Genomic DNA, 16,928 nt, shown 5'->3' on the forward strand with positions numbered 1-16,928 from the left:
CTTATATATTTTGTCTATAGGTGACATAACAGCTGAATATTGATATTGATTAAAAATATCAAATGAAAAGATTGATTTTTAAGAGGTTTATCCATTTAGGTTGCTTCTTGAATCTTCATAGCGTTTGACCTCCTGTAGATGACAAAGATATTGTGGGATGCAGTTTTGTTACATCTGACACCCCTTCATAAATCTAATATTTCAGGGGAGCGCAGGTATTTCAAAATCCTTTTTTTTTTTTTTTTAAAGATATAATTTCTTACTTAAGAGCAGGAAAACTGCATTGTACTGAATATACTGTATGTGCTGAGAGGTCAAAACACAAAGCTTTGTGTCCCAATGTCATGTAATGAAAGCAGTTTAGCACTGATGTCTGAAATCAGAACAGTATGAACACAACAGGCTGTTACAGTTTAATATGCATTTTAGGGAAGACTTCAAAACTATCTTTAATTCGGACGTCCTTGCAGGATAGGATTACATGAGCTTTCTTGGTGAAGAAATCAAACCTACACTGAGCTCTTACAGTACCTGCTTCATGCAGCAGGGGGCAGCAGAGATTCAAAAAACTACAACAAGATTCAAAGACAAGACTGATGAGACGCTGGACTTCACTTTGAGAAGTTCAAACCAACACAAAACACAGGAAAAATTACTTTTGCTGTTTTATTATTCACATTATATGTATTATCTTTAGTTATGAAGCTTACAAGAGATGCTCACATTTCAAATGAATATAAAAAGATGCAGAGGTGTCAAAAGTATTCACATTCATTACTCAGGTAGAAGTATAGATACTAGAGTTTAAAAATACTCCTGTAGAAGTTGAAGTATCAACTCAAGTTTTTTACTCAAGTAAAAGTATAAAAGTACTGGTTTCAAAACTGCTTAAAGTATAAAAGTAAAACTAATGTAAGGGGGACAAAAGCCATTGAAAATGAATGCGTCTTAGTATAATGCAAATATATTAAAGAACCATATATGTGTACTATTGAGCATTAACATGTGTTTCAGAGAGCAGGAGATAGTATTGTAATGGTGCAAAAAGTCAAACTTCATGTTCATGTTATCATTTATCCTAATCTTTATTGGAATGTACATCCAAGTTTAGTTGCAGGAATCTGAGGGAACGGATGTAAGAACAAAACTGGACAAGAACATCTGAAACAACCACAACCAAATTCACTCTATCCGGATGGAGCAATTTAACTGGATAGTTTTTATTTAAAGGCCAAAATGAAATAGAGTAACGAGGCTGTTTTTAAAATGTAAGGAGTAAAAAGTACAGATAATTTTGTGAAAATGTAAGGAGTAAAAGTAAAAAGTCGTCTGAAAAATAACTACTCCAGTGAAGTATAGATAACCAAAATTTCTGCTTAAGTAAGGTAACGAAAGATGCAGGACAAGCACATAGGGTTGATAAATTCAACCATTTATCACATGCAGCATCCTTCCATAGCTGGGATGTTAGGATGATGCATGAATCAAACAGTGGTGGGTGTTAATGGAACTAATCACGTCCACCAACATCAGAAATTCAACCTGAACGTTTCAGATGGTGGGGACGGGGAGAGACGTGCAGATGGAAGTTAATAGCAGGTAGGTGATAAACTATTCATCCACAGCTGCCTCTGTCCTCCCCTGTCATCCCTGCTTAAGCCTTCTCATCGGGGAGCTACAACACTACGGCCTCACATCAAAGCTTTTATGCTCCAACAATGTATTAAAACCCAACTTACTGTTGCCACCAGTACTCGAGTTGTAAAAAAAAATATTCAGGGGAGATGGTGGATTTTATCATATGGGGACAGATAATTTGTGCTGATTACAAATAATATAATATATTACAAATAATATCAGTGACCAAAACACCTGCAGAAATACTGCAGGAATGACATAGCAGCAGTTAAATGCAGCCTTCTGTAAGCTTTAAATATCCACTGGACTTACATCAAATACATCAAAACACAAAAAACTGTTTTCTGAACTTATCAATATGACTCTGTCCTTCACAGGATAAGTAAAATGATCACTGCAAAAACTCAAAATCTTAACAAGAATATTTGTCTTATTTCTAGTTAAAATGTCTCATTTTAGTAAAAAAAATCTTATTATACTGTAGGCCTACTTAAACAAGACTCATCACTGGAAAAAACAACAGTTTTCACCTGTTTCAAGTAGATTTTCACTTCAAATAAGTAGAAAAATCTGCCAGTGGAACAAGATTTTTTTGCTTGTAATGAGAAGATTAATCTTGTTCCACTGGCAGATTTTCCTACTTATTTCAAGTGAAAATTTACTTGAAACAGGTGAAAATTGTCAAATAAGTTATTTTTCTGGTGATGACTCTAAATGTTGAAATAGCAGTAAAACCACATTCATTGATGAAATGACATAAGGGATGGAAAGGGGGGATGGCAGTTTTACAGGGGGATGATTTGGACCGTTTTTATTTCAGGGGGGGATGCCATCCCCCTCATCCCCCCTCAACTCCAGTACTGGTTGCCACAATAAATAACAAATGTTTGAAATAAACTGTTCTACTCATTATTTCCAAACTTGATCGACAGATTGCTGTAAAGTCAATAAAACAACAGTTGTTCAGTATTATTTAGCGGCAACATTATGCACTATGGGTCACGTGACTCATTGATTTCTGAAGAGCAGACTTGAAACTTGTTTTTCTTCGCCATGTTGGTCGAGGCCGAGGGGAATACGCCCACAGTGTGTCAATCAAAGTTCCTTCGGCTCCCAGCTTCATACGAATCCTGCTGAAATATCTGCAGAGCTGCTGTCAGACGTCTGCAGCAGAATAGAAAGTTTAAACTTGTTGATCAGATCACCGTCGCTGGGTTGACACGAACGGCTGGTTTTCTCGCCAAGCCCGGTAGTGTGACGGCTAGAGCCGACTGTCAATCACTTATTAGAAATACATTTATTGCTTCATATGAACTCTCCTGGTGTGGTACAAAAACATTCACGCCCCTCAGAGTTGTCATGGGTGTGAAATCAAAGGATTGAGACCAAAACGTACCAAGCTGTAAATATGTTTATTTCTGCTATGAAGTTGGACATTTTGACATGGGAGTCAGGGGAGATGGACTGGTTTTTTGCAGCCAGCCCTTAGTGGCCAGTCCAGGACAACCACTCTTAGTTTCAGACAGGGGTGTTTCTAGACCCCCTGGGGGTAGGGCTGCCACCTTTCAGAAATATAAATAAGGGACATCCCGATTTCAGCAGCGCAGGCGCCAAAAAAAAGGGACATCTCCAAAACTTCTAAAATGCATAGAAATGTATTTATTTTATATAAAAAAAACAAAATGCTTTGATTTAAAGTGCTTTAATAGCATTGAACTTGCATGACTGTACAGACAGCCAAACCATACTAGCAACTGAAATATCCTCCTATGCTCTTTATGTCCACATCAGCCCAGATGTAGAATATAGATACAGGTGAAGAATATGGTGTAAAAGTTAATTTATTTCACTAATTCAACTTAAAAGGTGAAACTAATACATGTATATTACATAGTCTCATTACAGGCAAAGCAAGATATGTTAAACCTTTATGTTATAATTTTGATGATTTAATTGTTTATTGATTTCAGAATATATTCTAATTTTTTGAGATTTTTTTATTTGGGGTTTTCATAAACTGTGAGCCATAATCACCAAAATTATAACAAATAAAGGCTTGAAATATCTCACTTCGAATGTAGTGGGAAATAATATATTTGATTCACCTTAAGTTGAATTTAGTACGAATTAAGTTTTGCAATATATTCAAATTTTCCGACTTTCACCTGTGACATAAATAAACGAGAGCATAATATATGTCCGTATTGGTTCAATACGGAACGCAACTTTTAATTCCCAATTACGGAAAAATTCTGTATTTCAAGGGACGAGTGGCGACCCTACCTGGGGGCCCTGGGCAGCAGAAACCATGAGGCCCCCCAGAATCTTGGTGAATGAAGCCCAGGACCACAGATCAGTATTTAAATCTTTATTAGACAATTAACATATAAAACAAATAATAAATAACATAACTATCTTAATGCAAACTTTACATTCACACTCACTTATTATGTGGCTGTGAATGTGTCTAGAAGAAAATGGCTGAATTCCCTTTACACGACTTTAATGTGCAGTATACCTGCAGGCTGGCTAGCAGCACAACTTTTTATAATGTAACAAACATAGCTTACACATTCCCACCACTGTCACCTTTTTTCTTTTCATCTTCTTCTTGTTTTTTTTCTTTTTGTGTGCCCAGAGGGAAATGTTCGCTTCATTTTTTCCAAGGTTAATCACAATTACCGCACGTTGATGCCGGCTAGTAAGAGGGCCCCATTAGGGGGATTCCTGACTGTCATTGCAGTGTTTATGGGGGTTTCAAGTTGTGTCGCTGATATGGAGCGATTTAGCCTTCTGTCGGGACCCTCCCTACTATTAACTAACCAGTGACAACTTGGAAAGGGGCCCGTGAGGGGGATTTCTGATGCGTTGTCGTTGCAGCGTCTAAAGCAGTTCCATTATTTTGTTGTTGACCTCTGGCCTCTAGGGTCTGGCTCCAAAACAGTGCTCATGTTCACAACAACCAGGTTTGCTACTGAGTGCTGAATGTGACTTGTGAACTGTGAATAAAGACCTGCAGGCTGCGAAAGGGGATTGAAGTAAAGGTGTACAGGCTCTCTGCGTGAGGAGAAGCGATACGGAGGATTCCTGTTCGCCGTCCGGATCAATAAACTCTTTTTTTACCTTCATACGCGAGTTTGTCGTCCCTGGTTTCAGTGTATGAAACCGCTGGATGCTTCTGTCCTCGTGAGACACTTCAACTTTGCATTCATTTCATGACTTTGAATCTTTTCCTTCATTTTTGTTCCCCAGTGCAGAAAGACAGCTGCTGGTTCCACATTTATTTCAGAAAGAGCACAAATGAACATTGATGTTGGGCTGTTTTGATCGGTAGTGCATTTATATTTTGTGCTTTTTCCAACAAGTCCACAGTTAAACAGTTATTTTGGTGCAGATCTGTACAAAGAAGACATTTAAGTTATTGAAACAACAGCAGACGAGATTAATATCCGTGCACAAACAGCTTGAGCAACTGACAGACGTGTATGCTTGACGGCTGTTTGCTGGTTCCCCCGGAAACAAAAGTTTCGGAGGGTTTTTCTTCTGCGAGGGTTAATTCACGAGTGTTTTCTTTCCAAATTATTTATGCATTAACCAAAGTGCGAACATCTCTGTAATTATGGAGTCAGCCACGTGGAGAACACCACGGCACGGCGCGTGATCAGAAGTGACAGCTGAAGCTATTGTCTCAGAACATCATAATAGAGGCCGTGGTCGCTGCGCTGTGTAATTACCGTCTAACGAGTTGTCATGAAGATCACGGTTGGAGGATCAGCCGTCGTGGCAGCGTGAGACACAGACACTCCAAGGGCGTGATGCCAACTCACTTTTAGTTTCACTGAGATCTTTTCACATCTATCTGCATGAATCACTCGGGTTTAAAGTACAGCCAAACGTTGCTGTGCTCCAAGTCCGTGACATTTGATGCTTTAATTGCATCGAGCGCAGCTAAACAGAGCAGGTGGCCGATTTAATTGCTTTCATTCCTCCCCAACGAGCTGCAGTAACCGCACCGCAGAGATGTCAGGATACCAGCCTTCTCCCTGGATTCTGTGTAATTACTAGCAGTTTCTGCTCACTTTGCTCCCCGGGGGAATCTCCCCCAAGTTGGCATCGTCCCATGAATCACCACGCATGTGAAACATGGAAACAGAGGGGTCAGAAAGGGTTTGGATCTGCACTGAAATGCATGGATGATTGTTTTTATCTGGACAGATAACTTTGTTTCTTACGACGGAGTATTAGGGCCAAACTAAGACAAAAAAAAATGGAAATTACGAGAATAAAGTCATAATAATATGAGAATAAAGTCGTAATATTACAAGGATAAAGTCGTAAAATTACGAGAATAAAGTCGTAATATTACGAGAATAAAGTCGTAATATTAAACATATAAATATAACTTCACAAGATGCTCAATATTCCTCATTTTTACACAGGGAGAAGAGTTCTCTTCCTGTTAGAGTTCTCATAAATTATATTGTCATAATATTATGACTTTATTCTCATAATATTACGACTTTATTCTCAGAAATTACGATTTTATTCTCGTAATGTTACGACTTTATTCTCGTACTATTACCACTTTATTCTCATAATATTACGACTTTATTCTATTACGACTTTATTCTCGCAATATTATGACTTTATTCTCATAATATTACGACTTTATTCTCATAAATTACGATTTTATTCTCGTAATATTACGACTTTATTCTCGTAATATTACGACTTTATTCTTGTAATGTTACGACTTTATTCTCGTAATGTTACGACTTTATTCTCGTAATATTACGACTTTATTCTCATAATATTGCGACTTTATTCTATTACGACTTTATTCTCGCGACATTATGACTTTATTCTCGTAATTTCCTTTTTTTTTGGTCTTAGTTTGGACTTAATACTCCGTCGTAGTTTCTTACTTCTGGTGTACATGTCATGTTTAGATCCTGGGTAAAACACGCACTATTCTCAATGTTTCTTTGAAAAGGGAAAGTCACTTCAGCTGAATATTTAAGTGTCCTTTGTTTGAAGACTGTGAATGTTCCTTGTGATGTGGATCAAAGCCTGAGATTACCCGCCGCCGCTCACTTCTCGTTACAGCTCATTCGCAGCGCTGCTTTTCGGTTCTCTGTGTCTTGTTTGTTCTCTCGCAGGAGTCCATTACCACCACTCTCTTCTCAAGCCTTTGTTAAAAGGATTTTTTTTTGTCTCCACAGCCCAGTTTAAAAAAAAAAAGAAGATATTTCAAAGATCTTTCACCAGTCACACTTTCAAAGCCGAGTCCCGCTTCATAAACTACCTGCAGCCTGGGCTCTGATGCATGATGGTGAAATACATTCATTTATGCACGCAAAAAATAAAACATAATATCAAATACTCCGATTTACAGAGATTCAAATACTGTTCTGTTTGAGAGTGTAAAAAAACCCATAAAAATCATAGAAGTGCAGTCTTATCTTATTTACGGTTGGACCGTGAACCTGGGAAGATCGGAGCATTGGCTGACAAAGTTATGTCATTGTGCGCCATGAGCTATCAAACATGAAGACCCTCCAAAGTCTGTATCAGGACATATAAAAAAGAAAAAAAAATTATCACCTGAATCTCATGTCATCATCAGATGGATGTGAAGTTGAACTATACAGACCAAATTTGTGCAGTAGACTGTAATATTGGATATTGTACCACTGTAATACACCCAGATTTACTCGCTTTCGAAGTCCTAGTGGCAGAGTTGGGTAGTAATGAGTTACATTTACTCCGTTACATTTACTTGAGTAAGTTTTGGGACATTTTTTACTTTTAGGAGTAGTTTTGAATCACTATACTTTTTACTTTTACTTGAGTAGATTTGTGAAGGAGAAACTGTTCCTCTTACTCCGCTACATTAGGCTACGTTGAGCTGTTACTTTTCTTTTATCCCTTTTATCCGCGTACGCGTCAATCTCATGACATCACTGGGTGATTCTTTGGGAAAAATGTTTGTTTTTGCATTTTTGTCACATTTACACAGACTCAAACACACACAGAGTTTCTATGAGTTCATGCTTGTTCTAGTTCTGCTGGTTAAAAAAGAAAAGTACAAAGGCTTGAAATTTTGTGCTACTTGTGCTTAATTTATTTCTTTATTCTGTTATTATTTTATTTATTTTATTATTTATTACAGTACTTGAATTTACTTTAAGATTATTTTAATTTAAGCTATTTTTTATTAATTGTAATTTATTTTATTATTTTATTGATTTAATTTGCCTGAAGATGATTATTTTGTACTTTTGTCTGTTTGAATGGTTGTGTTAAAAAAATAAATCAGACGTTACTCAACAGTTACTCAGTACTTGAGTAGTTTTTTCACCAAGTACTTTTTAACTTTTACTCAAGTAATTATTTGGATGACTACTTTTTACTTCTACTTGAGTCATATTATTCTGAAGTAACAGTACTTTTACTTGAGTACAATTTTTGGCTCCTCTACCCACGTCTGCCTAGTTGACATATGATGAACCTTTTCTGCAAGTTCAATGCCTCCAAAAGCCAGCTGAGTAAATGTTTTTATCCAACTCTTGCTCAGTTTCAGTTGTAAAGTCGTCTGAACGTTTAACACCGAACAACGTATGACAGGAGGTGATAGTGGAATCAGATCTGCATGCGTTTATCTGCTTGAAGACACGTTTTCATGACTGAGTGTGAAGAATCCGCGTGTCCAACGCTTTGCTGCACCAGTAACTTTGCATAAACCCTCTGCAGAGTTTGCACGGCCTTCAGAGCGGCACCAGACACCTGATCAATACATTTATTAATGAGAGCTGATGTTTGCAGGGCGCCTGGCACCACCCAGACTCCTTGAAACTCACGAGGAGGTCACTTGTACTGTGATGGATTATGAACTCATAGAAAACAGCGTGAGCATCAAACTGTCTTTCTCTCCTTGCAACGCCACTGAATAATTAAACCGAACGTTTGAAGAGGAGCATGGTAGTTTGGCATCAGCAAGGTGGAGATAAAACAGGAGATGCTGGAATCTTCTGGTCTCAGGCTGATGTTTTTGTTTCTGAAGCGGAAAACTTTAATGCTGTTTGTGTTTTGTCTCAATTAACGGCATGTTTAATTCAAGCAGTTATGAATAAAAGGTCTGGCAGACCTAAAACTGAGAAACCTCGGCTGAGACCTGAGATGTTTTTCTGCACTCTCTGTCTGTCAGAAATGCAGCCATGAAGGTTCCGATCTCTTTTCTTTCTTTATAAGAATAATTCATGTTTACATTTTTAATATGAAATGTGTGATGGAGACTTTTGCCCGATAAAAAAGAAAAGAAAAATAATAATACGTTAAGATGCAGCCATAAAGGTTCTGATCTCTTTTCTTTCTTTATAAGCATAATTCATGTTTACATTTTTAATATGAAATGTGTGATGGAGAGTTTTTCCCGATAAGAAAGAAAACATAAGCATTTTAAGGCAACAACTTGTATTGATTCTGACTGTTTTAGTCTGTAAACTGTGGTTCATTCCCACATCTTTGCTCCTGTAGGATCAATTCATCCAGGTCATGGTCATACCTGTCAAGTTTTGGATTTAAAAATAAGGGAAATTTTCCGCCGCCCGCTGTCCCACCAGCCCAACCGAGGTCCAGTATCTTACATTTTTTTAGACATGTTTCCAAGAAATCTAAATCTAAATCTATAATTTCTTTCCTAAATTCCTTGATTTGTATATTAAAGACAGATTTAGTTTCACACAGGTAGAGCAGCAATGGTTTATAGACACGATCCAAGAGAGAAAGGGGGGGACTGTGAGCAGTGGGTCCTCCCTACATCCTTAATCAACTCAACAACCTAAAAGGAGCCCAAGAATGCTGCCAAGCACAAAACGTCCTCTTGAGAGAAGAAAATAGCTTCAACATTCTGAGTTTCTGCAGAAAATCAAGAGTCTGCAGCTCAGTCGCAAACTCAGAGTCTTAAAGAGCCCAAATACAGCGACAGAAAATGAGATGCTGGAGCGGCTGGAGGACGACAGAAAAACTCTTCAACAAAAGGAGGAGGAAGTGGAGGAGAAAGTGGAATATTTAAGAAAAGTTGAAAAGAACAGAGACCACCAGAATAAAAAGAAAAGTGAGACATACAGAAAGATTGAAGTCATGTAATGACGAGGAGACGGATTGATGTAGCGAGAGAAAAAACTGGACACGGAGAAAAGATGGATTTGAAAGAGAAAGGAAAATCCTTGAAAAGAGGACGCAGAAACTGGTTGAGGAGGAGAAAGAGATGGAGGAACTTATAATAAAGTGGATTTCAAAGTAAAAGTGGATCAAAGCAGAGCCAGAGAGTGAAAAGGAAGAGTTGCAACAGGGATTCAAAACTTAGAAGAAGCAAGTGGAAAACAGCAATGGAGGTGCTTATCACTGGAATTGAGAAAACTAATGAACTATGAACTTAAGACAATACTGCTGGAAGATTTTAAAAACATGGAAGAGCTAAGCAAGATCAGGAAGAGGGCGTGAAACAAATGGAGTAGAAAAAGAGCAGAATTTGAGCCGTTTGTCACAGAAATGGAGGAAACCAATTAAAATCCTCCGACTGAAAAGAGGAAGCGACACAAGTGGTGAGGTGGAGGTTTTTGACCATGGAGCTGAAAATACAGCAACAAATGTGGGAGGTACCTAACTAAACACATTCACAGCTTTTGTATTATTGTTCAAATGCGCACATAACGTAAAAACGGGTTACCAATGTTCTCAACATGTCACTTAATATTTGGAGTATAATAAGACAGATCTGGAAGAGAGTTGGAAACAGTTGGAGTCAAAGACTTTCAGCTGTTTCAGACTGTAACCGACTTACTGAGGTAGATTCTTTTGTGCATATAGTCTTAGAGTTTGTATTTGAATTAGCAGCTTGATGAGATATTGTTTTAATTACTATTTGTATAGTTTCATATGATGAAACATTTTTAATTGCCAAAAATTTTACATTTTCACAGGCGAGCCCACTAACCCTAAAGATGGTAAAGAACACGCGCTTGAAAGATGCATGATGTGTTTCACCAACATACGCAAAGTACAGCAAAATAATACCTGCATTAGGTGCATCAAAGCACAGCCTTGCACCTTTAAAGAATAAAATTGGACTGGGATGATGATAAAATGACCTGCTGACACATTATGTTCATGAATTTGAACTAAAAAAGGTTTCTTGATTCATTATTTAAAGCTATCAATGGTAAACAAAGGTTTAGTTGTTCTTTTTTTAAGGTTTGGGTGTTGCTTGATTATATAATAAGGAACTCTGAATAAAAATACAGGATATCAGGGGAACTTTCAGAGTCTTCTTCACCTCCTCCATCTCCAGCGTTGGTACGTTGACTCGGTCAGCGTTTGGGGCCGGTCCTGCAGCATCCGTCGCTGGAACGTATGATTGAAAGGTTCTGCGACGTCGGCTTCATTCTCCGAGTCTGCTGTGGAGACGGCACAATCATGGTCTTTGGACAATAGTGCCTGTTTGCTGATAAGCTTTTCAACGTTGGTTATTTGGTCCAGTAGACTTTTTTGTTCTTGTTTATAATTTGCATTGAAAAGGCTGAGCACGACCCTATGATAGGTCCATGATAGACCTGTGATTAGGGGTGTAACGATACACTAATCTCATGATTCGGTACGATACACGATACTGAGGTCACGATAACGATACGATACAATATTATAGGAGTATTTTTTTAACAACCTTGAATGAGGAACATGTGACTGGAAAAAATTGTCTTTTATTTGAAAGACACAAAATACAAAACAATGCTGTGTGTTTGCCTATTGTTACAGTTTGTAATGCTTTAAAACTGTTTAAGTTTTAAAGAGAAAGCCAGCCCAACCATTTTCCATAAACTGAACTAAAAGTAAATGTCAGGTTTGCATTATGCGTCTTCAGTTTCATACAAGTACAAATATTTTGCCACAAACTGAATAGTTTCTCTCATGTATGATTTGACTTTTTTTATTCCAGAAATTTAACAACTAAAATTAAATAAATAAAAGTAAATACATAAACTATGAAAAGTCCCAAACTCCAAATGCAACATGACTGTTATTTATCTTGTGCCAGAGCTCAGAGCTTCACCTGCTCCAGCCTGAGGCCGTAAGGTGAACCCCGTTATCGTTTCATCCTCCCCCCTTTGGGGACGACACAATCTTTACATCGTAAAAAAGATTGATTCATGCTCACCTTATAAGTAAAAGTCCGGAGCTCAAAACCCAGCAAGAGTCCCGTGATCGGGACGGCAAAACGGTACTAGTTTCTTCTGAGCGTAGTAAGATTTTGGTCCACGGGTCGAGGCGCGGTCGTCAGGTGATCCCGCTGCACCAATAGGATGTTATTAGTAAACACAATATTAATATTAATAACCCAATATCGAGCTACAGTTTGACACCTCCACGACACGTATCGTGACGTTTTTGTATCGCGAAATTTCGTGGCATGATATATTGTTACACCCCTACCTGTGATAAACTTGTGATAGACCCGTCCAACAATCTTCCTTCCAAGTCCCCTGACACTGCTGGAAGGCCCCAACAATTATACCCAACACCGAACTGAACGGCCACTTTAAGGACAAACCGAGTAGTTTCACGTGTCTGAATTTAATCTTCAATGTGGACATAAAGTTATCTTTCTCCCCTGTGTAACTGTAAAAACTACTGAAAGGAAATGAAACTAAATTCTCAAGTGCCTTTAACAATCTGGAGACTGACAGTAATTGAACAATCAGTCTGAGTCTCACAGAGATTCACCCCCAGATATGACTTGTGTGTGTGGGAACTGGGGAGGGGAGATTCTCAGAGCCTGACAGCGGTAACAACTCATATAATGGGAACAATCAGCTCGTCCAAGTGTTGGGTCGCCGTGTGAACCAGGAACCACCAGAAATTCATTCGATGGGCCCCCACCAGTAGATAAGCAGGGACAGAGCCAAAACATTAGAGCTTCACAGGGGATTTAGAAAAGGATTCTTTAACATTTATTTGCCAAAGATTCAAAAAAAGGAACATTAAGGAATTTTTGGACTCATAAAAGAGCTCATTAAAATCAAACCATAGGAAACTGAAGCACAAACTGACCCTCCCTGACTCACATATAAGGGAGACATACAGTATATACACTTGCTGATCAGGCCATGTTGGCACAAAAGGGGGAAAAAGAATATCTACTTAACAAATTACAACCAAGAAAACTAAACTTATCAATACAGTACTAACCAGTAACCCATGGGGTTAGAAGAAGAAGAACCATCTTTGGATACACTTTCCTACATAGATGAAGAATAAGACTTGAGAAATTATCCAGATTTCAGTAGATTTAATTAAACAGTTGCATGTAAAAGGGTCAAAACAGACATGAGGCGTCTCAATGCAGAATAACTCAACTCAACTCAACTCAACTTTATTTATAAAGCGCTTTAAAACAACCACAGCTGAAACAAAGTGCTGTACATAAGAAGACAAACAATCAACAGCAAAAGACAATAAAAACAATTAAATAAACGAATAAAATTACATAAAACCCCTAAAAACAGAGCAAGGTCTCATACTAGGCATTGGTAAAAGCCAATGAGTAAAAGTGGGTTTTGAGGTCAGTTTTAAAAGCAGACAGTGAGGAGGCCTGTCTGATGTGGAGAGGTAAAATGTTCCACGACTTGGGGGCAGCAACAGAGAAGGCTCGGTCCCCTCTGAGCGTTCGTTTGGACCTCGGTACCCCGAGGAGCAGCTGGTCAGCTGACCTGAGGCACCGGGCGGGGGCGTGGGGGTGAAGAAGCTCCGAGAGGTAGGGAGGAGCAAGACCATTTAAAGATTTAAAAACAAACAAGAGAATCTTAAAATGGATTCTAAAACGCACAGGCAGCCAGTGGAGGGAGGCCAGTATGGGCGTAATGTGTTCTCTCTTATGCGTTCCAGTTAGCAGACGAGCGGCAGCGTTTTGAACTAACTGGAAACACAGTAATCCAGGTGAGGAGACGTGATGAAGGCGTGGATTACTGTTTCAAAGTTCTGTTGTGCTAATAAAGGCTTCACCTTAGCCAGCTGCTTTCCCAAAGGTGGAAGAAACCTGACCTAACTACTGCGCTAACTTGACTCTCTTGTTTAAAATCACTGTCAATTTTAAAACCCAAGTTAGTCACAGAAGACTTTGCATGAACTGCCAGGGGACCCAGATCAACAGAGGAGGATGAGCAGAAGCTGCTAGGGCTAAACACAATCACCTCTGTTTTCTTTTCATTAAAATTTAAAAAGTTTAGGGCCATCCAGGCTTTGATGTCATCAAGACATGCCAGCAGGGGTTTGAGGGAGAAGGCATCGCTCTTCCTAAGGGGGACATATATCTGGCAGTCATCGACATAACATAACGGCCTAGAGGAAGCATGTATAAAGAAAAAAGCAGGGGTCCTAAAATTGAGCCCTGTGGGACCCCGTATAAGAGCGGAGCAGGGGAGGATTCAAAGACCCCAAGACAGACACACATTGTCCTGTCTGCTAAATAGGACCTAAACCAGTTCAAGGCGCTACCATCGATACCCACTAGCTTCTGTAGACGATTTAGCAGGATCTGGTCTACGGTGTCGAAGGCAGCGGTCAAGTCAAGCAGAACAAGTACTGCTGTCATTTGCCATTAAAATGTCATTAAAAACTTTTAAAAGGGCAGTTTCCGTGCTGTGCAACGTTTTAAAACCAGACTGAAAAACCTCCATAATGCTGATAATGCTGTGTTCTTCAAGGAAAGTTTTTAGTTGAGCAGATACAATTTTCTCTAGGATTTTAGAGATGAAGGGCAACTTGGACATGGGCCTGAAATTTGCTAAAACAGTGCTGTCAAGACCAGGCTTCTTCAGCAGAGGCTCCACTACTGCATGTTTAAAGCTTGCAGGGACAACACCAGATGATAGGCTGCTATTTATGATCATCAAAACAATAACAACATAACAAAGGAAGCATCATGATTTTAAGGCACAAAGGATGATTTATTCTTACGTTTCAAGTAGACAAAAACGTCTCCTACATCTCCAACCGACTCCTAGTTGGCGTTTGGAGGACAGACACGCTCTCCGTCTTTAACATCTGATTATGGTACAGTTAGATTCAGGGTTTATCTTTAACAAATCAGTGGCGCCCAGATTTCCCAGCATCCTCCAGGAGGCTGTATTTGTAAATGACTGTATTCTGTCTTCTCACCATTTTCTATACAGATCACAATTACACATTACTTTGGGTTGAGTGAAGCCGCTTGGGTAGGTGTATAGGCTTGTTTTGTGGGAGAAGACGGATGGTTTCTAAATATTTAACACTCCTCCGTCTTCTGGCAGTGTTAAATTGTGCTGTTGCTGTTGGCTACAGGACGGTGATTTCACCGTTTCTTCTCCGTCACTGACTCATCTTTTACGTTAAAAACCCATCCTGCTGCTCACCGTAGTGGCCCGTTTGATTTGAAATGGGCAGCAGGCTGCTCTGTGCGTGTCCACCGCAACACCACAACACACTCCAATCTCTGCTTCCACGGCTGCGACCGACGGCTGATTAAAAATTGAGATGGGATTCAATTTTTGATATGAACACATTTCCCTGGTTGTTTGATTTTTTTCAGGCTTGAAGAATTATTCTTATGTTTGGCAGGGGAAACTAACATTATTATTGTGTGCAGGGAAGAAGGATGCTGGGAAAAAAATAACACCGAAACTGACTTCTTTCCTCATTTCACTCATAGAAATAACCAACGGTTGAGTCTGACCCGGTAACATGCGCTGACCTTGAACATCCGCCCACAGAATTTACATTTTTAAACAAGGCTCAATAATTTACTTAAACAATTGGACACCACAGACAAAAATCTTAAAAAAAAAAAGGGACATTTGCTCTGCAGTAATGGTTTATTTAATCTCTGAACTAGTCCTGCAATTGGTGAGAAATGTCCCTCTTAACCTGCAGCTGCAACACTATCAACATCACAAGTGCTCACTTCCTTCTCACTGCGTGTGAAGCTCCCGAGCTTCGCTCCGACTCGACCCCAACATCTCCACGGCAGTTGTCACCTCTAACGGCTGCGCCGCTGCCTGTAATCCATCCTGACAGGGAAGAGCAGCCAAGGAGACCAGAGCAAGTTTCACGGTTCACCTGCCTCCATTTGGTAGCTGCTTTTTATTACGCTTCACCTCAGAGAAATAAGAAGTGAAGGGCTCCACGTTCACTCAGTCAGCCCCAATTGGTTTCATTTTCTAATCAAGTGTGCTTTAAAAAAAAGAAAAGAAAAATCACATCTCTGTTGTATATATTACGACGGAGTATTAGGGCCAAACTAAGACAAAAAAAAGAAAGGAAATTATGAGAATAAAGTCGTAATATTTTGAGAATAAAGTCGTAATATTAAATATATTATAAATGAATAACTTCACAAGATGCTCAATATTCCTCATTTTTACACAGGGAGAAGAGTTCTCATAAATTATATTCTCATAATATTACGATTTTATTCTCGTAATGTTACGACTTTATTCTCGTAATATTACGACTTTATTCTCGTAATTTTACGACTTTATTCTCGCAATATTACGACTTTTTTCTCGTAATTTTACGACTTTAATCTCGTAATATTACGACTTTATTCTCATAATATAACGACTTTATTCTCATATTACGACTTTATTCTCATAATACGACTTTATTTTGCAACATTATGACTTTATTCTCATAATTTTACGACTTTATTCTCGTAATATTACGACTTTATTCTCGTAATGTTACGACTTTATTCTCGTAATGTTACTACTTTATTCTCGTAATGTTACTACTTTATTCTCGTAATGTTACTACTTTATTCTCGCAATTTTACGACTTTATGCTCGTAATGTTACGACTTTATTCTCGTAATATTACGACTTTATTCTCGTAATATTACGACTTTATTCTCGTAATGTTACGATTTCTCGTAATGTTAAGACTTCATTCTCGTAATATTACAACTTTAATCTCGTAATATTACGACTTTATTCTCGTAATTTTCCGACTTTATTCTCGTAATATTACGACTTTATTCTCGTAATGTTATGACTTTATTCTCGTAATGTTACGATTTCTCGTAATGTTAAGACTTCATTCTCGTAATATTACGACTTTAATCTCGTAATATTACGACTTTATTCTCATATTACGACTTTATTCTCATAATACGACTTTATTCTCGCAACATTATGACTTTATTCTCGTAATTTTACGACTTTATTCTCGTAATTTCCAATTTTTTCTTGTCTTAGTAT

This window comes from Cololabis saira, chromosome 8, assembly GCF_033807715.1.
Source record: "Cololabis saira isolate AMF1-May2022 chromosome 8, fColSai1.1, whole genome shotgun sequence".
NCBI classification, from domain to species: Eukaryota; Metazoa; Chordata; class Actinopteri; order Beloniformes; family Belonidae; genus Cololabis; species Cololabis saira.